At 46.5% G+C, this 25,595-nt stretch overlaps 1 pseudogene; it reads right to left on the bottom strand.

Annotated features, from left to right (window-relative positions):
• Positions 1 to 4,060: 4,060 nt before the first annotated feature.
• LOC110559377 (large ribosomal subunit protein uL2-like) lies at positions 4,061 to 23,681 on the bottom strand (annotated as a pseudogene).
• Between the last annotated feature and the right edge of the window lie 1,914 nt (positions 23,682 to 25,595).

Here is a 25,595-nt window from a genome sequence, read left to right as displayed (position 1 = left end):
GGCAATGAGTAGTTGGCCTCGTCGGAGAACTGACTCTGAGGCCGTTGTCAGAGTGATGGACACTTCTGGGAACGGAATCCACATCATACTTCACTCCCTCCCAGAGCACGCAAGGGGATGGCCCGCGTGTGAGGGAGCAGGTGGAGTCAGGAACCTGGCACGGGCTTGGGGCTGTTACACAGCAGCGCCTTGTGTGTCCTCCGTCCACTCAGCCTGTCCCGTGAAAAGCATCCATAGGAATAATACTAGATTCTACTTGACATTGAAAAGAAACTGAATCACAATGTCCCATTGTTTGAACAGTGTAAACCACACATGAAGACACACGTGTTCTGTAATCGGGTTTGGGTGCCGATGGGATTTGATATTTCTTTCTTTACGAACTAGAGGGGCTGAACCCTCCAATCTTTCTTCACCTGGGAATGTATAATCCACGAGGTTCTCAGCCTAGGAAAGTTTAGAATGAATGAAGAACAATCCCCAGCATCACAGAGACTCCCACAGAGCTTGATGTGTCCCTCTGAAGCTGGGAAAATGGCTGTCTGTACGTGCCTGCGTGCAAGCACAAGGACCCAAGTTCAAGCCTCAGGCCTACGTTGGTGTGGGGGGCGGTGTGCATTTGTAACACCAGCATGGGAAGCAGAGGACAGTGCAGCAGCCTACTTGGAGTGTTCAGGTCAGACAGAGACCCTGTCCGAATAAGCTTCTGAGGATAGTAAAGGCTGATCTCTGGCGTCCACATGTACCTCACACATATGTGCACACACACACAGAGGTGTACCTGGACACTCATAGCACCAACAAAGTCCATGGCACTTGACATTTTTGGTGGGGACCAGACAAGTGCTTGCTTCACCCGACCAAGTTGGCACGCTTATGCGGAAAGGACAGACCCACAGGCTGAGAAAGGCGTTTACCCTTAGACCTAATGGAAGATGGACAGCCATGGGGAGCTGTACTCGGACTAAAAGTGTGACTGTGAGAGGAGGCTGCTGGGCCCCAGGACGCCTGTCCGTAGGATGCTTCTTGGCTTCTGTGTGGTGATTCTCCTTCCTGGCTATCTATAGCCAGGCTCCCTCTAAAATGAGTCTTTGAGCGATGAGACCGACAAGCCTTAAGCTTGCTCTGGGGAAGGAGGGGTGCCAGCGCCTTTGGAGGACAACTGGTGTACAACTTGCTTCTGAGGAGAGAGAGAGGGCCAGGCAGGGAAGGTCCGCTTCGGAGACCCTCCCTCTTAGGCTGCCAGAACACTGCTTTGGTTATAGGATTCCAAGCCCCAACATCTGACCAATCCAATCCACTGACTTTAATTTAAAATGCACAATCAATGTGAACGCAGATTGAAAAGTCTAAGAGACCTTGCTATCTGTAAACAATGCCTGGGTGTTAAAGAAATGAGATTTTTGTCATATCTGGATTGCTGATATATTGATTTATAAGGCTTAAGAAAAACCACTGATTATCAGTTTGCTTACTGAAGTGATAAAGGTCCAGCAGTGCCTGAAAACAAAACCATGCATACAGAATTGAGAGGGACCCATTAGTGTGCTTCGAAACATTTAAGGGCATGTGCTAACTAAATTGACTTTTAACTCCTGCTTTAAACCCATGCTGAGCCTAAGGGAGGTATGGGAACCACAGCAATGTAGGCTCTGGTGATGTTTGTCTCTCTCTCTCTCAGGCTTTGGGAGGCAACCAGCAAGGCTAGCCATCTCCAGATAAAGCCACATGGTATGCCTGCTCTGTAAAGGTTCATGGACTCCACTCACGTATTACCAAAGCTGACCACAGCAAGAGAATGCCCAGCATGGAAGTGGCACACACTTAGTAAAGACCTCTGTAGGAAGGGCCAATACTGTGGCTTACACGCCCCTAAAGACACGTGTGAGAGGCGATGGGGCCTCCAGGAGATACCAGACAGGGCAGCAAATGAGCGAAGGGGAGGGGGAGGGGAGGGGAACCCAGCAGTAGGCAATGCCCTGAAGCCTGAGTTACTAGACTTCAGCACAGGAGGTGTGCCGTGCAGAGTGGCACCACAAGCCTCTGGTGGCAGCTGTGCCAGCCCAGAGCTCACCTGTTCCCCTTGGCTCTGGATCCCATCAGGCACTCTGAGAGAGCTTGGAAGACGACAGCAAGAACAGAAGGATCTGGAGAAAATGCCCCGTTCTGTGGTGGGATGCAGAAGCACTGAGGCAGAAGTGGGGCATCACCAGTGCGGTGTGGACTGTGGTCCCCTGCTTCCGTCGTTTCTCTCTGTGTGGGCCCCCTTCCGTGCTCCACACTGTCAGCTTACATTTAAGGCTGACGGCTAATGGCTTTAACTTAAATGTCCAAATAAGAAAGAGTTCTGTACTTTACAGCAAACTAATAATGCTTAAGAGCCTGAGGTGTGTCTCCTGGTTCAATTCTCGTGGACCTCAGAGCCTAAGTTCACCAGGTTCTTCTGCCATCTTCTGGTTTCTGTGACAGTACCTATGAACACCCTGCCTCCTCCTCTCCTTATCTTCTCCCTCCACTCTTTCCTTTTCTAGTCTTCCTTTTTCTCTTCTCCCTTTCTCCTCCTCCTGCCCCTTGGCTTTTTTTCTTCCTCCCTCCTCCCATTCCCCTCTTCTTCTCCCCCACCTTTCCCTTCTCTTCCTCTCCTTCTGTCTCCCCACACACACCTCTTCCTGTTCCACCATTTCTTTTCACTCCCCCCCCCCCTTCTCATCATCAGGAGGTTGCCTTCCTTGCTACCAGGATGATGCCGCCCTGAGATGAATCGTCCATCTGTCAGTGACAACTCTGTCCCCTCAGCATGAGGGCCAGTCACCCATTTCCAATCGCATACTTGACATTTCTACTGCAATGTCCCATTGTCACCTCAAAGTCATCTAAAATTAAACTCTGCTCCCTCCACCCCCACAAACTCACTGCCCTTTATGACTCCCATTGCTGCTAATGGCTTTAACTTCCTCCTACCACCCAGTGCCCAAGATCCAAGATGTCCCAGCCCTACTCCCACTTCACCCTCCCCGTGTGGGTGGCCAATTACTAAGCCCACATTTTCTCTGGTTTTCCTCTGACTTCTCACTCTAGCTTTATATTCCATTAGCTCTTCTCCTCTTTGCTGATCAGTTGCCCGTTTCCTCTCGCCTTTAGTTGAACCTTTAAGATCTATCTTCCAGTACGAGTAGTGAATGCAGCCATACATTGGCTAATATCTTTGCATACGTGCTTACACTTGGTCCTCACTAATCCTCCCCAATTCTTCCGGTCTCCTGTCCTGTCCTCTTAAGAACAACTCAATCAACCCCATCTAGGCCCCTTGGGGGTCCAGCTGACCTTACCTGGACCTCTGCCAGCTTTGATGGGACAGTTGCTCTTCTCTGCAAGTGAAACTCATGGAGAGGTGAAGGGCATTGTTGCTCTCTGGGGATGTGGGCTGCCGCCATGTCAAACATTGAAAGTTCAGTTTGGTTCTGTAGCTCACTCAGTCCCTGGGCTGCAGACAACAGCCTCCCCCCTCTCTTTGGTTTGCATCTTGCACAGTTTAACTATAATGCCGCCGTTTCCTGTCCCCTCTTGGCAGGCATCCCCAAAACACTGAGTTCTACTGGAGCAGGCATAAAGCAAAGTTCAAGATAGTAGGAGGAGTCTATGGAGATGGATTGGACCCCTGTTTGGCTAACTTGATGAGGTACTATTGATTTGGAGATGATAGATTCGATTCCTGTTCACGGCATTCATCAGGCCCTTTCCTGACAAGATAGCTAGACTTGGGAACATGGATTCCTTTAGTGCAGAGGCACATTTTTCAGTTAAGTATATATGAGTGACAAAAGCAGCCACCACACCTTCAGTGTTGCCCAAAACTTTGGGGTGTAAGTGCGGGCCTCCTCTTCTGAAACACATGTGACTTACATGATGGAGTCACCATAGCTGTCAATACAGAAATACACTTTTCACCTCAAAGGGAATAAGAGAGAGCTTATTCTGAAAGTAAATCTACATAACCATGGCCTAGAAATAGCAGTTGAGGTTCCCCCAAATACCTTATTCTATGACAAAATTGGCTATATGAGATTTTTCATTAGTTATGGAACAACAACAGAAGTTGTTCCGAATACAACTTCTTACAGGAAGGCAGGGGAAACTCTGCTATAGGTCAGAGTTAATAGCCAGCAGTCTGCCAAGAATACATTGTAAGGTTTGGGTAGTCATGAGGATGTGATGTCAGACACATGTATCGGAAGTGCATAGTTTTCAGAGGGCCTAAAAGTAACCCAAGATAATTTACTCTGATTCTTGCCATACTCTATAAACATAATCTCTTAAGTTCAGTCATTTGGCCTTGTAGAATCTTGTCTGGCTGCCTCCCCCTCCCCCGAAGGACATACTTTGTTAGCTCCTGAGCGCTAGCCCTCCTTCTGAACAGTTTTGGTTCCAACGTAGTCACCCAGTCCGGAGGACAGCAGTAAGACCCTTTTTGCTCCCAGCAGGGCGTCTCTTCGGACCCTGGAGGGTTTGCCAATGTGCTGGTGCTTACCACCTCCAAAGGGCTGTTCTTCAGGATTCATGGCCACTCCCCTTACGCATGGCCAGCAGTTCCTCTTTGCCTCACCCTTGTGGTAGGCACAGCCAGCCTTTAAGCCAGGTTTATCAATTCTTCCTGCACCGGCCACAATACTGACTGCAGTTCTGTTGGTCGAGGAAATGACCTTCTTGGACCCTGAAGGCAACTTCCCTTGGGTCTTCTTGATTTCTGGGTTGTGGGAGATGAATGTGGCATAGTTGGCATAGTTGCCGAGGCTTGTGCCATCTTGCCCCTGTCCCCAGGCTTCTCCTCCAGACAATACTCAATAGTACCCTCAGGCATTGTGCCCACGTGCAAAACAATAAAAATGAAATCGCCGATAATGCGGCTGGAGTACACAAACTGTCCGGTGTGGATTCTCTCTGAGGGCATGAACAGCTGCGTCCGCTTCTTAAATTGGTGGAGGTCACGAAAGACCACTTTCACAAGGGAAGCACTGTTCACAGCATGCAGGTGCCCTTACAGTGTTTCCTGTGCGCGCAGAACACAGAAACTTTCCTCTGCTTTCGGATCACACAGCCGCTGTGGCAAATCTGCTGGCAAGCTCAGTCAAAAGAGGAAATACTGGCCTTGTGGAATCTTCAACACGTGCTACTTGCTCTTCTTCCTCTCTCCCTCTCTGCCATCCTTTCCTCCTTGTTTTCTTCTTTTTTTTTCTTCCATTCACACAGCATTGGGACATGTTAGGGTCTCTGGCAAAACCCCAGTCTAGGTGGAGGGGCTGAGTAAGCGCTGGCCAAGATGGAGGAGGTCAGAGAGAGGGGGGAAAAACAGAGAAAGGAGCCTGAAGAGAAAAAAAAGGAGTGATTAAATAAATCAAAGTGTTTTGCTGGCCATGGGACAGCCCCAGGTTCTGAACTAGGGGCCCACTCAGGCAAGCCCAAGGAAGGGGCTCTGCCCAGCTGCCCTGCGTGTCACTAGCTCTGCAGAAGTAGGCTCATCTTGACCTTCCAGGTCCTGTTCTCTCCTGAGTCCTTTCCATCTCCTGGAGAACATTGCCTCTGCAGATGACTCATAGGGAAGGAACTGTAACACTCAATCACCCAGCCCCGCTTCTGCCTCTCCATGCCTTCTGCTTTGTATTTCCTTCCCAGGGGCAATTTAGGCTCTGTTTCCGTGCTCCTGACCCCTCCATACAGTGCTTGGCTGCCACCTACATGGAAACCAACACTAACCTTTTCCCTAACTCATTGTTTACTTGAAGTGGGCTGTCACTGATAAATGCCATTCCTAGCCTGGCTGCTAACCAAGATGAAAAGAGAAGAAAATTAGATCAACAACAAAAAGGCAGATCAGAGCTGGGCTCAGCCTCATGCTGTTTCTACAGATAAGTGGTAAGTTCATGGCCTGCAACCGAGATGCCAGCAAAGGAGCGAAGGTTTTCTCTAACTGTGTCTGAAAACTGCTTAAGAGTGATATGGGAGCCAAGTGACTCAGAAAAGGCCACATGGGGGAAGCTCAAGTCTCCCTGAAGACGTGAATTGTTACAAATGCCCAGCAATCCACATGCAAATAAACAAATGCAGACCTGCCCGGCACAAAAAGTGAGCTCAAAATGAATCGTACAACTAAATACAAGACATCAAAGGAAGAGTCCTGGGAGATAATGCAGGTGACCTTGACTAGGACACTGGCTTTCCAAATACATCAGCAAAAACACAATCCACAAAGGGAAAAAAATTGATAAGCGGGTCTTTGCTAAAATTAAAAACTTCTGGTCTGCAAAAGATAATGTCCAGATACTATATCAAGACCGGAAGGAAACACTTTGCAAAAAGCCAGCAGATAAAGGACATAGGTCCAAAATCTACACGCAACAAGAAAAGGAAGAGCCTCATTAAAATGCAGGCACAGTCCTGAGCAGACACCTCACCAAACAGGATGTACGGATGGCAGATAAGCACTCGAGAGGATGCTCAGCGTCATGTGCCCTCTGGGAACTGCAAAGCAGAGCAGCCACGACGCCACCACATACCTGGGAGGATGGCCAGACTCCGAAACGCTGACAGTCCCACCGATAGGGGTGGAAGACAACAGGGAGCTCATCTGCGGGAATGAAAAGGGCACAGATCTGTGTTAGAAAATCACAACCCAAACCTGGGAAGGCTGCATAAGGGGGGAACCCAACTCCGTGACACTCTGACAAAGGCAGATGGATCTAGGGAGACGACAAGTTGCCAGCCAATAGGCTTGGGAAGCATGAGTAGGGGCTACGGAGGGTTGGTTGTTGCTCTTGCTGGTGATGCCGGGAGCGGAGGAGGCACGTGTACCGCAGTGTGAATTGGTTCTCTCATTCTGCCGCGTGGGATTCAATCCGGATCACCGGGTCTCACAGCAGGCATCTTTGTCAGCTGAGGCACCTCACCTGCTCCATCTGTCTTTTCCAGCAAAAAATTCCGAGTGTCCGTCCCTGGAATGGGTGGCCACAGAGAACTTCCCAACAAGATATGACCACCTACCTGTGGCTGCGGCCCAGATCCAAACTGTGAGCAATAACTACTGCTGATAGGCCCGAGCAACAACAGGAAACCAGGCAGGTGATTCAGTGGTAAGAATGCTACTGAGTTCAGGATCCAGCTATAGCTCTCCTAGGCATATATCCAAAAGATGCGCAAGTACAGAACAAGGACATTTGCTCAACCCTGTTCATAGCAGCTTTATTGGTAATAGCCAGAATCTGGAAACAACCCAGAGGTCCCTCAAATGAGGAATGGATACAGGAATTGTGATACTTTTACACAATGAAATACTACGCAGCAATTAAAAACAAGGAAATCATGAGATTTGCAGGCAAATGGTGGGAACTAGAAAAGAGCATCCTGAGTGAGGTATCCCAGAAGCAGAAAGACACATATGGAATATACTCACATAAGTGGATATTAGACATATAATATAGGATAACCATAATAAAATCTGCACACCTAAAAAAGCTAAGCAAGAAGGAGGACCCTGGGTAAGATGATCAGTCCTCATTCAGAAAGGCAAATGGGATAGACATCAGAAGAAGAAAACAGGGAACAGGACAGGAGCCTACCACAGAAGGCCTCTGAAAGACTCTACCCAGCAGGGTACCAAAGCAGATGCTGAGACTCATAGCCAAACTTTGGGCAGAGTGCAGGGAATCTTATGAAAGAAGGGGGAAATAGAAAGACCTGGAGGGGACAGGAGCTCCACAAGGAGAGCAACAGAACAAAAAAATCTGGGCCAAGGGTTTTTTCTAAGACCGATGCTCCAACCAAGGACCATGCATGGAGATAACCTTGAACCCCTGCACAAATGTAGCCCATGGCAGCTCAGTGTCTAAGTGGGTTCCCAAGTAAGAGGAACAGGCTGTCTCTGACATGGACTCAGTGGCTGGCTCTTTGATCACCTCCCCTGAGGAGGGAGCCAGCCTTACCAGGCCACAGAGGAAGAGAATGCAGCCAGTCCTGATGAGACCTGCTAGGCTAGGGTCAGATGGAAGGGGAGGAGAACCTCCCCTATCAGTGGACTTGGGGAGGGTATGGGAGGAGAAGAGGGAGGGAGGGTGGGATTTGGAGGGCATAAGGGAGGGGACTACATCTGGATACAAAGTGAATAAATAGTAATAAATAATTAAAAAATAAATAAACAATGTTACAGAGTGTGAGGACCAGAGTTCAAATCCCTAGCATCCATGTAAAATGCTGGCCATAGCTGTTTATGCCTGGTGACCAAAGCACTGCAGTGGTGACAAATAGGTCTCAGGAACAACGCAGCTGTTCTCTACACAGGGTATCATCACTGTCTTGGTCCAGGGGGAATTGGTGTGTGTGTGTGTGTGTGTGTGTGTGTGTGTGTGTATGTGTGTGTTCCACCCTAGTCTTTGAATGCAAACCTTCAATGTAGGGTACAGTCCTTGTTTCTGAAAAGTTGATTCTCTCTTCATATTTCTTCTTGCTCTTCTGTCGGACTCAGGAGCCCCACTCTTGGCCTCAGGGTATAAACTTTCATCAGCAGGTTTGTTTGCTGAATTAGAAAGGGCATTGACCAGACTAAAGGAAACATGGAGAATCAGGAGATGAAACCCAGAGGCCACAACATCGCTGCGCAGGAGATAGGGGTCGCTCCGTGTACCGGATTATGGGAACACATTGGAACTGCCTCTGGGAGAAAGCGCCCGCATGCCCACACTGTGCAGAACCCAGCATGTACAAATGCTGCTATTTGACTGTTCTAAGTTAATCTTGATCTACGTGTAATCCAGACAGGAGCTTAGAAGGAAGTCAAGAGGTGGTAACCATAGTGTGTGGCAAACCCCCATAGGCAGAGAGAGGGTGATAAAACAAACAAACAAACAAACATTACACCACGAATCTCAGAGACAAGAGCAACCACCTGACCAGAGAGGCAAAACAAGGCTGCCGTGATTGACAGCCCGAGTAGCCCCTCCCTAGATAATCTGCTGGCTAAGGGTGAGGTGACAGAGCTCCAGAATAAGCTCCCACTGTCTTCTGGGATTACCGGCCCTCTGCTAAAGTACAGCTTTAAGACTGAATTCCCGTCTCCATCGACTGGCTTCTGCAACAGGTAGCAAGGACTGAATTCTGTTTCCAAGGCCACGTGTCTTGTCTTCCTGGACAAGACGCAGAGAACTCCAACTCTAACCACGCGTTTGAATCGCCCGGGGAAGCTGCAGCTCTCCTCGTGGACAGCCAGATTGCTCACACAGTCAAGGTGGGTGAGAAGAACAAGGACGTTCACGAGGGAGAGAGAGCCTCTGCAGTGGATACAGGCAGGTGAGCAACACACAGGGTCACGCACTCTGCGCCCATTGGGATGAATCTCAGGCCATACGTGTCCTCAGCACGTGGAGAAACATACTCATGGGCATGCGTGCATATAGAAGACCAGGAAAACATTTCCCTGGCTCTGCACCTCCAGCCAGAATGCAAATATCCTACATCTCCCCTGCGGTTCTCAGCATATGAATATTCATGAGCGAAGAGATGCAGCCCAGCGTTAGCTGCTGTTTCTTCGCGACGGTTGCGTGCACACTGATTCAGAGGTTCTTATTGTTCTGTTTTGTTTTCTTCTGACAAATCTGTTGTTTCGTGTAGAATCAGACCAAGTGCCACGTGAACAATTAGCCTGAATCTATTAAACACTCAGGTTCGGGAATGTAAGCCAGGACTGCATCTCTATTAATTTTTCTTTTCTTTGGTAAAAAGAGCTTTATTGGGATATCACTTAACTGCTGTACAATTCCATCTCTTGACTTGCACAGTCCAGTGGTTTCTGGTATCTTCCAAGTGTGTGGCCCTCAGCACAGTCTGCTTCAGAAACCCTTTAGTTTTGTCCTAGTTTGTTTTGTGCTGCTAAGATAAACACCATGACAAAAAGCAACTTGAGGGAGGAAAGGGTTTATTCCATCTTCCATTTTTCAGGTCACAGTCCATCACTGAGAGAAATCAGGGCAGGCACCTGAAGCCAGTAAGAGTAGAAAAACAGGAAAAAGAAACCATTGGAGGAGGAAGCTTATTGGCTCACAGACTGGATCATACTCAGCTGACTTTCTTATGAAGCCCAGACCCACCTGCCTAAGGATGGTGCCACCCACAGTGGGCTGGGCCCTCCCAGATCAACCACAAGTCAAGACAATCCCTCTCAGACACGGCCACAGACCAAGCTGATTGAGAGGACAACTCCATTGAGGTTCCCTCTTCCCATGTGGACTCCAGGAATTAACAACACATACCTCCTACATCCCCACAAGCCCTAAGCAGACACGCGTCTACTTTCTGTCTCTATAGGCTTGACCAGTCTGGACGTTTCACTTATGTGGACTATGTAGTCCATGGTCTTTTGAAACCGAGGTTCATCCACAGTAGAGCATGCATCAGCACCCGGGGCTAAATAACATTCCATTACATGCATATATCACATTGTTTATTCGTTTACCCTTCCGTGAATATTTGGCTTTTGCCACCATGTAGCTATCTTAAACAGTTTTACCGTGAACATAGACATACACGTATGTGTTTGAATCTATGTTTTCAATTCTTCTGGGTATGGACTTGGCAGTGGAGCAGATGGCTTCTCTGGGGCTGCTACAGTTGGCTTTTCAAAGACTTACCAAGCATAATGCCACCTCCCCACCAGGGATGGACTCACTGTCTCCATATCTTCCCCAGTACTGGTTCCTTCCCTTCTTCAGGAGGAGAAATGCAGCCATCTTTTTTTTTATATATATATAAAATCCTCTCTCCCTTCAGCTTCAGTCTGGATTGCCCTAATGTCTAAGATATGGAGCATCTCTTACATGCTTCTTGGCTCCTTTGGGGAAATATCTATACAGGACCTCCACCCATTTTCAGCTAGACTCTTGTCTTTCTTGGTGGAGTTCATTTGTTTCCTCGGTGAGTATTTTCAGTCCAACTGTCTTAGTAACACCTGTTAGTAAGGTTCAGCCATACAAGTTGTTTTATTGCCAAGACGAAACATCATGACCAAACAAGCGGGAGAAGAAAAGATTTATTTGGCTTGTACTTCCACATTGCTGTTCATCGCTGGAAGAACTCAGGAAGAGGGAAGGAACCTGGATGTGGGATGGAGCAATGTGGCTCACTGGCTTGCTCCCCAGGGCTTGCTCCGCCATCTTTCTTATAGAATCCAAGGAATGGCCCCACCCACAGTGGACTGGGCCCTCCTCCATTGACGACTCATTAAGAAAATGCCCCACAGGCTTGCATACAGCCCAGTCTTCGGGAGGCATTTTCTTAATTGAGGTTCCCTCCTCTCAGATGACGTTAGCTTGTGCCAAGCTGATCTGAAACCAGCGAGCACGAAGCTAAACTTTATATCCCCAGTGTCAACACTGAGTGACATGGGCCCGTCGGGCTTGCCAGGGCCGCCACATTGCATTGCACTGCCGTCCCTGACTACAAGCTCTGTCAATCTTCCGCCACCTGGAAACGCAGTAAAGACGAATATTCACCCTGTGAGCTGGAGAGGGATGGGCCTAGTCAATGCATAATCACTCCATGAATAGAGTCTGATGCAAGGGATATTATCATTAATTTTGCGAAATAAAAGGTCTTGAACCTCTCCTTTCAATAAAGCAAATTTGTTAAAAAAAAAAAAAAAAGGAAAAGAAATTAAAAATTTACACCTACCACCGAGGTGGCCAGTAATTTTTAGTATCATGTACACTATAATCTTGATAGAAACTATGAGCACCAGTGAGGACTGTTTCTGTGGGAAGAGGCTGTCTAAGGCATCAGGGAAGGACAGAATTGACCTGGCAGGTCTACACGCACCCAGATGCCCCCTTTATACAGATCACATGTGCACTGGACTCAGGTCATCATGCTCTGCTTCCATCAGACACACCTGCATGTGGGCCTGGGAATCTGAATATGGACATTCACTGGGCCATTCACCTTGACAGAACGGGGCAGAAAAGCCTTTATCGGCCTCTGAAAAATCAGGCAAATTCAGTGTACAGGAAGAAGGACCATTTTGAAAGCCTTTGAGAAGACACGCACAGGTGTGTCAAGGGTGTCTCCTCCAAACAGCCCCGCAGATGTTTAGCAGTGCTATCAGGTTAGAATTATCCGGATTGTTTTATGTCTGGTTATTATCTGGTTATTACACTAGAGTGACGCTCAGCCCTAACAGTAACCACTAGCCTTGAGATAGTGTTTTTGGAATTGCCAGCATGGTGCCCACTGAGGGAACCTCTCTCTGGCCCGATCTTTATCCAGGAGGAGCCAAGAGTGTCAGTGAGCATCCACGATCATCTAGAATGTCCCCCCGCAATTTTCACTGGTAGGAAGGGTGCTTTGCCGAAGGGCTGTTCTACAGCGAGGCAGCTCTGTGTTCAGTCCCAGGGCGGTTCCCGGCTGACGGGCTAACAGGATGGCTTATTACGCGTTTCTAAATGACGTGTATGCTAATGGCAGGAACACATGTAATGTCTGGAATGTGGTGTTCAAGAAATCGTGATGTAGAGACCCCAGACAAGACTTTGTAATAAAGGAACTAGAGCCCTGGAAGGAAATTCCCAAGAGCAGTCACAGTGATCACCTGTGCAGAGCAGACCGGGCTAAGATCTACTTTCTTCCGACTGTTTAAAATATCTGGCTTTAAAGATCATTCGTTGTTTTTCCTATTGTGTTGTTGTGCAGTTTTTCCTAGGAAGATGTAAAAAAAAAAAAAATCCATTTGGCTGGGTGGCGGTGATACATATACATCCCTTTAATCCTAATTCTTGGGAGACAGACCTCTTGAGTTCAAGGTCAGCCTGGTTTACAGAGAAAGTTCCAGTACCGTCAGGGGTACACATAGAAACATTGTCTCAAAAACAAACAAATAAAATAAAAAAGCAAAGAAGAAAGAGCTATCGGGATTCCGGGGGGGAGAAAAGAAAAAGAAGAAATGTCTATTTACTCTAGAAAGAGGAAGCATGGACAGACTAAGAGAGGATTCCACTCAACTCTAGCTCACTGGGGCTATGCACAGGAGCATGGATGGCTGTACCGTTGCATAGTCTCCCTTGGCTGAGCCATGGGGCACATTACCACAGAGGAGCCCCACCTGAGGCAATCTTGAACTCTGCGGGCTTCATGAGTGTCATGGATCCTTTGAGATCCTTCCCCCTTCCTCCCTTCTTTTTTCTCCCTCTCTCTTCTCTTTTCCTTTTTCCTCCCTCTGTGAGGGAAGGCTAACAGTCTCCATCTCCTGAGGTCTCCAGCAGGCAATCACAGCCAATCTGATTCAAGATGGCCACGGTCAGGCCTAGCCTGGAAGAAGCGACTGCAGTGAGTATTGCCAAAGCTTTGCTCCAAATAAAATGTCAGGTTACTGCTGTGAATAATCCCTACTGCTTCTCAGTTCGGTTTCTCTAAACATTGCCTTACTGGCAGCCATCTCTCTTACCTGCAGGGTAGTTCTTCTTGTCCAAAAGTCAAGCACACACAAACGGATTGAAGTCTCTAAGTTTTGTCTTTCATGTGTGGCCGAGTCAACAGTAGAAGGCGGGGTGGGTGTTGAGTGTTGGCCTTTGACAAGCTGAAGGATACAGCCTGGATAAAAATGTAGAATAGAAAAAAAAAAAAAAAATCAGCACAGAACAAGTAGAATCCATGCATCTGAAAGCACAGTCCTGAAAATTGAGTTCTGAGCTGTTCCCTCCTATCAAGTGACTGTGTTATGTTAAAAAAAAAAAATCAGTTCTAGTGGCTTCTGTTTATCTACAAAGAGAAGAAGTTCAATAAGGCCCTTAAGGTCTTTCTCCCATTAACAAGCCATGAACCTCATTCAAAGAGCAACTTCCGAAGTAATTATTCTGCAGTAAGCATCCTCTGTTTTAAAAGGATCTAGTCATTTTCTGTGGATCCGTGTGTCTGCTTTGTCTGTATGTGTACTATGTGCATGCAGTGCCTGCAGAATCCAGGAGAGGGCGTTGAACCAAAGTTACAGGTGGTTGTGAGCTGCCTAATGTGGGTGCTGGGAACTGAACCCAGGTCCTCTGCAAGAGCAACAAAGTGCCCTTCAGCACTGAGTCATCACTCCAGCCCCAAAAGCATCGTCATCCAACCATGAAACTGGAAGAGGGAGGCCAGGAGAATGTGTCCTCAGTCGACAGTAGGCATGCTCAGAAGGGGATGTGAGCGAAGGCATTCTCTACAGTGTCGTTCGTAGTAGCAAAAATACAAACAGTGGAGTCTTCCGACGGAAAGGGAAGGAGCAAAGAAATCATGAGACAGTCCCCCAAAACAATGTTCGGCAGTCATCTAAAATTATGCAGATCTATACCTATTGGTAAAGCTATTCATAACATTCATGAAACATCCATAAAAATTTACACAATGTATCTTTCTGAAATACGGAAATATGGAAAGTTAATAGTGATTATTTTTGTGATAATGAAGTTGCTCTAAGGTTTTACTTTTGCTGCTTTTTTTTTCTTAAAAAAAATAGTGCTGTTTCCTCTTTTAAGACTTTCTTTTTTTTAAGTGTATGTGTATGTGTTTGTGTGTTCCGGTGCCTGCAAAGACCAGAAGAGAGCATGGCACCACCCCAGTGTGGGTGCTGGGAACCAAACTTGGGTCCTTTGGAAGTGCTCTTAACTGCTGAACCATCATCTCTCCAGCCCCTTGTAAGCTGTAAATTTTAGTTTTCTAAAATAAATAGGCTTCGTTTGTATAATTTAAAACATGCACAGGATATACTAGTTTGTTTGTTTTGTTTTTCTGGGAAACAGAACCAGTAGGAGATATGCACATGTGTAAGCATGCACACGCAGAAAAACCCGCATCTACAAAGGTGCATGTGCACACGGAGAGAATCAATAGGGGATATTAACCTGTGTGTGGTGGGGTTTGTGTTGACGTACTGGCTCATTTGATTGTGTAGCTAGCAAATCCAAAATCTAGAAAACAAGTGGGCAAGCAGTCTGGAAACTCAAACCAGCGTGGGCTTCATCCTGCTTTTCACTCTTTAGATTTTCTTTGCTTTTATTTCGTGTGTATTAATGTGTGCCTGCCTGTATGTGTGTGCAGCGTATGTATGCAGCACCCACAGAGGCCGGAAAAGAAGGCATTGGATCCCCTGGACCTGGAGTTACAGAGAGTTGTGAGCTCTGAGCTCCCTACCCCTGCGTAGGGCGGTTACCCATGTGGGAGATGAAATGGCCGAGGTGGGACAGGAAGGTAAGATGGACAGTGGAAGGAAGCTGGCTGTGGAAGGGACACATCAGCTAGCTTTCAAGGGGTGCAGGGAGCACCCCCGTGACATCTGGTGTTTGGAAGCCTGTCTTGAAATGGCTCTGCGCTCCTTTGTTCCTGCACGCTGGGGGCCATGGAGTGGCACTGGCTGGCATACTTCCCTGTGGATCCTTAAGTCATTAACAGTTCCAAATTAAACAGCTGAACGATCTCACTGCATGAAGGAGCAGCACACAGTGGGTCCCAGGTGACTGATGGGCTGTTCAGTGGCGAAAGTGAGGGTAGGCAAGATGGTACAGAAAATGAGGTAGGAAGTACACCAGCAATGGCGTCCACACCCTGCTAAAAACCTTCTCTCTCCATCTGGGAAAAAATTCTACAGCAAAATTGATGCTTGCCTCTCAAACAGCGAACAAGGAGAAACACATTCTTGTTGGGTTTGATTTTTTTTTTTGTTTTTTTTTTTGTTTTGTTTTGTTTTGTTTTGTTTTATTCTTTCCCTGTTCTGGCTGATCAGGAGCTGAAAGGATGTAGCCGGGGTTTTCAGCCTTCCCCAGTTCTGACAGCCACTACACATTTTCTGTGCTTCAGACTATTTCTGCAAAGAGTGTGCATTACTCTTACAATCAAGGGGGAGATCATAATCTAAAACTCGATCAGGAGGGGCTGGAGAGATGGTTCAGTGGTGAAGATCATTGCCCTTTCTTGAAGAGGACCCAAGATCGATTCCCTCACCCACATGGAGGCTCGCAACCATCTGTAATTCCAGTCCATAGGGATCCTTCTTGGACACCAGGCACGCACACAATGCACAGACAGACAGACAGACATGTGGGCAAAATGCCCATATACATAAAATTAAAAAAAAATCTATCAGGAGACCCTGGGTCTCAAGATAATATTTTTTTTAATTTTAATTACGGGTGTGTATATACACATGAGTACAGGTATCATAGCTGAACAGACCAAAAGAGGGAGTCAAATCCCTTGGATCTGGAGTTTGGGTTATGAGTCACCCAGTATGGGTGCTGGCAACCAAATTTGGGTCTTCTGCAAGAGAAGCATGCGCTCTTAATCACTGAGCCATCTCTTCCGGTTTCTCAAAAGAGGAACGGGAGGACCTGTTCTTTCTCTGTGCCTTCAGTGCAAAAAAAAGGTTTTGAAATGACCTGATTATCAGTAATACGGAGGAATTCTCAGAGGCTGAGCCAGACGCCAGAGAAGGACACTGGAAATGGGTAAGAAGCTCAAGGGCTTCTGGGGTAACTGATGCAGATGGGAGCAGGGGACAGGACTGGCCGGGTTTAAACAGCTGTCATTTCCCGGGGGGCAATATGACAGTTTATTAATTATAAATGTGCACTCCCAGATGGGCAGCCACCCACTAAACTGGAAGGAGGGGCATATGGACAAAAACGCATGCTATGACACTCGAGTCATTCCTACTTATTTATATTTTCAAAGCTAATTAAGTTTCACCCCTGCCCTTCAACCTTTTCAAACACATGTCATTACACCAAGGCACTTGACAGAGGGAATCTCTAGAAGGACAGGTTCTTTTTGTCATAGACAACCAGCTCCTTAAAAATAGAGACAACTTCCTGAACAGAACACACCAACAGCACAGGCGCTAAGATCAGCAATCAATAAGTGGGACCTCATGAAACTGAAACACTCCTGTATAGCAAAAGACTCTGTCATCGAAACAAAATGGCAGCCAACAGAGCGGGAAAGCATCTCTGCCAAACCTATATCTGACAAAGAGCTAACATCTAGAATATATAAAGAATTCAAGAAGTTAAACAGCAACAAATCAAGTAATCCAATTTTAAAAATGGGGGTACCGAGCTAAACAGAGAATTCTCAATAGAGGAATATCGAATGGCAGAGAAACACTTAAAGAAATGCTCAGCGTCCTTAGTTATCAGGGAAATGCAAGTCAAAACGACCCTGAGGTCACCTTACACTCATCAGAATGGCTAAGATCAAAAACTCAAGTGACAACACATGCTGGAGAGGATGTGGAGAAAAGGAACCCTCCTCCATTGCTGGTGGGAATGTAAACTTGTACAACCACTCTGGAAATCAATCTGATGCTTTCTCGGACAATTAGGAATAGTGCTTCCTCAAGGTCCAGCTATACCACTCCTAGGCATATATCCAAAATGTGCTCAAGTACACACAGACATTTGCTCAACCATGTTAGTAGCAGCTTTATTGGTAATAGCCAGAACCTGGAAACAACCCAGATGTCCCTCAATGGAGGAATAGATACAAAAATTGTGATATTTTTACACAATGGAATACTGCTCAGCAATCAAAAACAAGGAAATCATCAAATTTGCAGGCAAATGGTGAGAACTAGAAAAGATCATCCTGAGTGAGGTATCCCAGAAGCAGAAAAACACACATGGTATATACTCACTCATAAGTGGATATTAAACATATGATATAGGATAAACAGACTGTACACCTAAAGAAGCTAAGCAAGAAGGAGGACTCTGGGTAAGATGATCAATCCTCATTCAGAAAGGTAAATGGGATAGACATCAGAAGAGGGAGAAAACAGGAAACAGGATAGGAGCTACCACAGAGGGCCTCTGAAAGACTCTACCCAGCAGGGTACCAAAGCAGATGCTGAGACTCAGAGCCAAACTTTGGGCAGAATGCAGGGAATCTTATGAAAGAAGGGAAAGATAGAAAGACCTGGAGGGGACAGGAGCTCCACAAGGAGAGCAACAAAACCAAAATAATCTGGGCGCAGGGGTCATTTCTGAGAGTTATACTCCAGCCAAGGACCATGCAAGGAAATAACCTAGAACTCCTGCACAGATGTAGCCCATGGCAGCTCAGTCTCCAAGTGGGTTCCATAGTAATGAGAACAGAGACTGTCTCTGACATGGACTCAGTGTCTGGTTCTTTGATCATCTCTCCCTGAGGAGGGGGCCAGCTTTACCAGGCCACAGAGGAAGAGAATGCAGCCAGTCCTGCTGAGACCTGCTAGGCTGGGTCAGATGGAAGGGGAGGAGGACCTCTCCTATCAGTGGGCTTGGGGAGGGACATGGGAGGAGAAGAAGGAGAGAGGGCAGAATTGGGAGGGGATGAGGGAGAGGTCTACAGCTGGGATACAAAGTAAATAAATTGTAATATATTTAAAAGTTAAATTTAAAAATATGTCACTTGAGGTGGTATGGGAGTGGGGGTGGTGCCCTCTCCTTCCCTCCCTGGCCATGTGCAGTAGCCAGGAGAGCTGACCCTGGGGTCATAGGAGTGGGAGAGCTAGCACTGCCCCCTCACTGGTTATAGCTTTAGGGAGAGAGGGCCCTGAATCTTGCCTGGGCAACACGGTGGAGCTGACCCTGATAGTAAAGGCACAGGTGAGCCAGGCCCGAGGGTGTCAGTGGAGAGCCGACCCAGTCCCCCACAGGTTGCAGCCCTTGGGAGAGCAGGCCCCAAGAGCTGACCCTGCCTCCTGCTGATGTCTAAGCCCATATCGAGGACTCTGAATTGGACCACCCCAAAATCTATATCCTCTACAAATGGTTTGGATGTGCGAAAGGGACATTCCTGCTGTTCCAAAGCTTCAGGATGTCCGTGGCACATGGCAACAATCGGATAACCAGGAGGAGTCCCAGTGAGGATCAATATTGATGGTGTCACAGAAGCTAGAGATCTCGAACTAGACGAATGACTCATTGCAATGAACATTTGCAGGTGGAGATGTGTGGACAGAAGGATATGCTGTGGACACACTGTGGCACACTGCAGCTTCCACGATGAGATGTTTTCTATGCTTTGTTTTGTTATTCTTTGATTTGTTTGCTTGTGTGTGTGTGTGTTTTTTGTTGTTGTTGTTTTTTGTTTTTTTGAGGGGAAGTTGCAAGGGCAAAAGTGGATATTTGGGGACAAGGAGATTAGTGGAACTGGGGTATACGATGTGAAAGTCACAAAGAATCAAAGTTTATAAAAAAAAAAAAAAGAAGAAGAAGAAGGAAGAAAGAAATTGAAAGCCAAAAATGGACATTTGAATGAGGTTGGCTAAAGAATAACAGGTTAAAAAAATATGCCACACTCTGTGTTAACCTTATAGTCCCTGGCTGGTTTTTCTGTTCCAGTTTCTAATTTCCGTTCCTTCTTTACTTAACTATTCATTGTTTTATTTTCTAACCTTTTAGTTATACTCTGCATTCTATAGTCCCATCCTTCCTGTCCCTTCCTTTTTTGCTGAAGATCCCTACTCCTCCTCTCCCTTGTGACAAGAATCTTCAGTATATTGTTATTATTATTATTATTTTATTATTATTATTATTTTGTGTGTGTGAAGTGTAGGGATCAGTGGGTGTTGTGGTACAGTGTAGAGTTCTCAGGGTGACTTAGGAGTGAGTTCTCTCCTTTCACGTGTGGGTTCCAGGAATCCAGCTCAGGTCAATATAGCCACTAAGCGGTCTCAGGAGGGCCGCACAGCCGTCTCAGAAATCTCCTGCTCTGTTGTCTGTGGTTAGAATTCACTGTTCGCATGTCTTCTTCTTTCCTACGTTACCCTTTTATGCTGTCGGAACACACCTTGGAGTAACTTAAAAAAAAAAAAAAAGGCAAACACCATACTGTCGGGGAAACCCTGTAAGTTTAAAAGCTTCGCTGAAACAAAGTGTTTTCTTAAGGAAAGTGGAGCCCACCGATGCAACAGGGAAAAAAAAAAAAAATGGAAGCATCCCGTGACTCTAACTGAATCAGGAGGAAAAGAAGGAACAGTCAGGTAGTGTCAATTCAAAAATCCACCAATCATTTAAGGAATGGATAAATTTTATAGATTAGTAGATAAAAGGAGAACAGGAGAAGTGACCTGAATCTATTCACTTTTACCACAGCGTTATGAACGCTGTGGTAGCAATCTGCACTACAGCCTACTGACCCTCTTTCTGGCCTCCCTCATGTCCATGTGGCTGGGGGACTGCACTCTGACCAATGTGATGTAGGCAGTCTGGGGCCAGGACTGACAGGGAGGATTTTTGTGCTTATGAGTTCCTTTGGGGTAGGTATGTGTCTGTGTGTCTGTGTGTCTGTGTGTCTGTGTGTGTGTGTAGGCAGCACTTGATGGTGATGTCTTCCTCTTGCTCTCCCCCCTGTGTTTTAAGACAGTCTCTCTCTCTCTGAATCCAGCATTCACTATTTTTTTAAGGCCAGCAAGTCTTAGGGGTCCCCTGTGTCTCCTCCTCCCCCTAAATCACTGGAGTCACCAACACCTGCCTGGTTTTTCACATGGGTGCTGGAGAGCAAGTCCTCCTGCTGGTGCCATCAGCCCAACCCTCAGATCAAGGCTTTTTATGAGTGTTTATTTCCTCTACAGTCTCCATCTCTGTCCGCTGAATAGAACAGAGAAATGCAAAGGCTCTGGGGCACACATGGTGGGTATAGGGGGCATGGATCCCAGATCCATAAAACAAGAGGTACCTGATCACCATTAACTAGATCTTTACACAGCAAAGAAGAGGAGGACCAGTAGGAGGAGGAGGAGGAGGAGAATTTCTAATCAATTATAGGACACCATGGAAGGTTGGGATGCATCTTTTTTTCAGCAACTAGCATTATCCTTAATCTGAAACTGATGGATTTAAAGTAGAGCCTTCAATAATAAAACCAAGAGTACATGATGGCAATTTTGACAGTTGCGGACAAGCTGTGAGAAAATAGATACTGTAGGCCAAGCCAACCTTTGGCAAGTCATCTGGTAAAACTGTCACTTGCAGTAACTTGGAAGATAGTCTGTGGGCCTGCTCCAGTCTGAAAATGGTTAGATGAGCCAGGGTGTCAAATCCTATTTGTTGCCTTTGGCAGGTTGCAAAGAATTAAGCACAAGACAGAAACACTGGGCTGGAGCCCAGATATAAAGAGATAGATAAAGCACTAAGATGAAGGGTTAGAGTTCACACAATTCACGACCGTGTCGTAATTACTCAGAGGGAGTCTAGCATGTCCCCTTTGCCAGGTAGCTCTCATTAAATTGGAACAGAAACCCCAAGGGTGAAGGCGATGAAGAAAGCAGGCTGGAAAATTACGCTCACCACCGTGAAACACTTCACAGGGGGGCAAGCTCCAAAATTGTGGCTCCTCTGAGTTAAGATCCACACTGAGGGAAAAATGAACACCAGTTTTCAAAAATCTGACATGAAGGTGTAAAATACAACCCCTGACAATTTGATAGTGGCTATCATCATTTTTGGTAAAGTGGCAATGCTTTGAAATTGAATTGCCACTAGAAAAATAATATGGGCCTAATCTTTCTTCCTTTCTTGCTTTTATGTGCATCCGTGTGGCCATGTGAGCTTATGTGTGCCATGTTCATGCAGGATCCCACAGAGACCGGAAGAGATATGCCCACTCACATACACACACACAGACACACACATAAAATAACTAATGTAATAAAAAGGGGGAGCTGACTACGTAGCTCTGGCTGGCCTGGAGCTCACTATATAGACCAGGCTGGCCTGGAACTCTAAATGTAAACCAGGCTGACCCTCCAACTAAGGGATTTGCCTGCCTCTGCCTCCTAAGCACTGGGATTAAAGGCACGTTACCACCACACTGGACTAAAAATTTTAATTTGAGAAAGAGATCATGTAAATTTCAGAAATAGTGCACTACCATATCTGTGATAATTTTTTTTTTAAAGATTTTTTAAATGTCCGGTTTATTTTTTGTGTATGCGTGCAGAAGAGGGCATTAGATTGCCTGGAGTTGGAGTTCTAGGTGGTCGTGAGCCGCCTGACACAGGTCCAGAAGTCCCATCCAGGTCCTGGTGCATGTTCTTCGCTGTCTCTCTGTATCCGTGAGCCACTGATTGATGCAACCGGTGAGCAATGTAGCACTGTGGAAATGAAAGGGACAGTGTGCCTGCTCTGCGTGCTGTGATCTTTCCATTTCTTCACCAGGACGCCATGTTTGCCCAACCTCAGCTCTAGCTGTTCAGTTGTGAAACTCTTAAGATGGTAAGCCAGGTGTGGTGGCACACCACGGTAGCCCTAACTACTCAGGAGGCCTGAGAAGAGAGATTGCCCGGTCTGAGCAGTATGGTAAGACTGTGTAGGCTGGGGAGATAGCCCAGCAGGAAAGGGAGCTCGAGACTTGGTGCCAGCACCCAAGTGAAAAGCGGGGCGTGGCTTCGAGTGCTCATGACCCCAGCACTAGCAGGGGTGGAGACGAGGCAGGAGGGAAAACAGTGAGCTCCAGGGGCGAGGCAGGAGGGAAAACAGTGAGCTCCAGGGGCGCCGGGAGATCCTGTCTGCAGCGAGGAAGGTGGAAAGCTAGAGAAGACATCGGGCATACTCCCTCTGACTTTCATGTCACACACACACACACACACACACACACAAATACATGAGTGCACGCATGCGCACACGCACGCTCTCACACAGGAACGAAACTCTGCTTCAAACAAAAAAATCAAAAATCAAAAAAAAAGAAAACAGACATCTAGCTTCTAGTTTGGCTGCAGCTCCAGTGCAGACCTTTCTGAAGTCCCACCGAGGCCCTCTCTGCAACAGTCAAGCCACGGGACCTTGCTCACCTTCTGGGCCAGGAGGCAGGAACACTGGGCCCCTTCCCTATGAGCTAGACCATTAGTGCCATTCAGCTCTTCGCACTCTTAAGCTTGCTGCCCAGAGATGGAGATATTTTGAAACATTTAATATCATTTTATTAATAGTTTTGAAAGCCCCACCTTCAACTTGATAATCAGGGGTAGGTGATCTCCTGCCTAACATGTTTGAGGCTCTAGGTTTGATCCCCAGCCTTGCAATAAATATTTAAAAAAAAGCAAGCAAATAAATGGTTTTCTGATGAACTCAGAACCCTGAAATTACAGTGCCTTCACCACTGAAAAATAAGTCAGCAGGGTTATCGTTGGGTTAGTTAGGAAAACTATTTAGATTTCTCACTAAATATTTTATTTTGCAAGGATTTACAGAAAGGTCTTCAATAGAGTTTGTGGAGTCCTTGCGTATGCTCTGCCTGCCCTCCTCCCCCAATGGTAGTGCCATACAGCCCAGCTGTGGCACATTTATCAAAAGCAAGAAATCAACACTGGTGTAATACAGTTAATTAAACTGTAGACCCTCTGAGGATTGCACAAATTTCTCCATTATTGATGCCGTACAGTTCCCAGATCCAGTCTAGGGCTGTGCTTTGAAATCACCCTCCATACCTCCCTGGTTTCCTCCTCTGGAAGACAATTTTTCAACCCTTTCTTATCGTTGGGACTTTGAGGGTTCTGAAGGGCAGTAGGGGTCTGTGCTGAAAAGCACCCCTCCAGTCACGTTCAGCTGATGTCCTTTGGTCAGGAGTCTGGGGTGGGCTTTCACTAGAGGACCATAGTACAGGATGCTCTCCTGGTCATCTCCCATCAAGAGGTCTGCCATATCGGCATGATTACCCCTGATGAGGCCAACCTGAACCTTGGGGAAGCCTGTGTGTGCCAGCTGTATCCACTGTAAAGTTGTCACTCCCAGACCCCTGCGTATACTCTGATTTTAGAAACGTGTCACTAAAGCAAGAGTGAGGAGCTGCAGAAGTGGAGAGCTGTCCAGCAGAGGGCCCAGGTTCAGGGTCCAGAAGCACAGGAGCAGCTCATACCTACAGCTCTTATCTTCTATAGTTTGATTGTTGTTATGATTTGTGTGTTGGTGGAGGGCAGAGCTGTGGGAGTGTGCTCCATTTCGTCCCCATGAATGATTTAAATATGCAGTCAGATGAAATCTCTTTCTGGGATTGTTTTCTTTACTGTTCCGTTGCTGTGAAGAGACACCATGACCAAGGCAACCCTTATAAAAAAGAAAGCATTTAATTGGGGGCTTGCTTACAGTTTCAGAGGGTTAGTCCATGATCATCATGGCATGGTGGCAGGTAGGCAGGCATGGTGCTAGAGAAAAACTGAGAGCTTTACATCCTGATCTGGAAGCAACAGGGACAGAGAAGAGAGAGAGAGGCTGTGCACAGCAGGGACTTTTAAAACATCCAAGCCTACCCCCAGTGACACACTCATCCAACAAGGCCACACCTCCTAATCCTTCCCAAACAGTTCCACTAAACCATCTTAGGGATGAACTATAGTGAAAATGGATTTAAGAACATCCAAGAGAGTTTCCTCTTAGACCTAGATCACACACATGAACTTAGCACACAGATCCATGGTGCCATGGGTACCCACCGTCTCAGCCAGCTCCCATCACAGTGAAGCATCTCCTGTGTCCCTGAACTGGAAGTCCTGTTTGTTTGACAACTTGCTGAAACTATTATCAGGAAAAAAAAAAAAAAGTAACTGAGTATTTTTTCATCCTAAGAATCTCACAAAAGAACATGTCCTTAGCAAATGTCTTTCTGCTTTCTGGTTCCAAGGCAGGAACTGTCTGTGTTGCTGCCATTTTGAACAGTGGTGGCCTTACAGCGACTGCTTTAGTGTATTATGCATCGGATTCAGAAGCTAGGTGGTTGTTTACTTCCTGGACTTCAGCAGGGCAGGGTTTGTCATCAAAGTGGAAGACGGAGAAGGTCAGGGTTTTACTGCTCCCTCTGTTTAAAGTACATCTTGGGGTCATCAGCTCCGCATACACAGGGAACTTGTATTTAAACATCAAATTTGAAAACAGCTGCTTGGGTTCAAAAGGGCTCATGGTGTGTCTATGGGATGTCTCACCCGAAGCCGTGAACCACTGCCTCCTTGGGGAAGCAGTTTGCATAGGAAGCCAACACCCACGGAGATCGTCAGTGTCAGGACACCCTGGCAGATACCTAGACATCAGTCCTGGATGGAAATGGATGCTGACTGGCTGTGGATTAGAGTGGGTGGGCTCTCACCCGGTTAGCTGAATGCATCAGCTGGAAGTGGTTGTAACTCCAGCTATCTGTAAGGCTTCCCCAGTGGCATGGAAGTGGCACAATCACTTCCAGTGTATTTTATTTTATATATATATATATATATATATATATATATATATATATATATATATATATATATATATTTGTGTATATATATATACACACAATATATTTTATGTATTTATAAATACACTTGTATTTATAAGTCTATGTAATAATTATAGATTACAATTATAGATATTATACATAAACTTTTAGTTTAGATATGTGCAGTATCCTTACTCCATCTAGCCATGCACTCCGTGTGCGGACATTTTACACGTCCTGCTAGGGACTCTAGCTGACTGCGCTCAGGGCCTCTGGGTTCACCATCCTTCAGCGTGGGCAGACAACATGAACGCTGTTCCTGGAAAAATCCTTCCCCTGAGGAGAACAGCTTTCAGGTACTGCAACAGCCT

The sequence above is a fragment of the Meriones unguiculatus genome, chromosome 9 (genome assembly GCF_030254825.1).
Source record: "Meriones unguiculatus strain TT.TT164.6M chromosome 9, Bangor_MerUng_6.1, whole genome shotgun sequence".
NCBI classification, from domain to species: domain Eukaryota; kingdom Metazoa; phylum Chordata; class Mammalia; order Rodentia; family Muridae; genus Meriones; species Meriones unguiculatus.
Note: the sequence above shows the minus strand (reverse complement) of the source record. Positions and strands in the feature narration are given on the sequence as shown.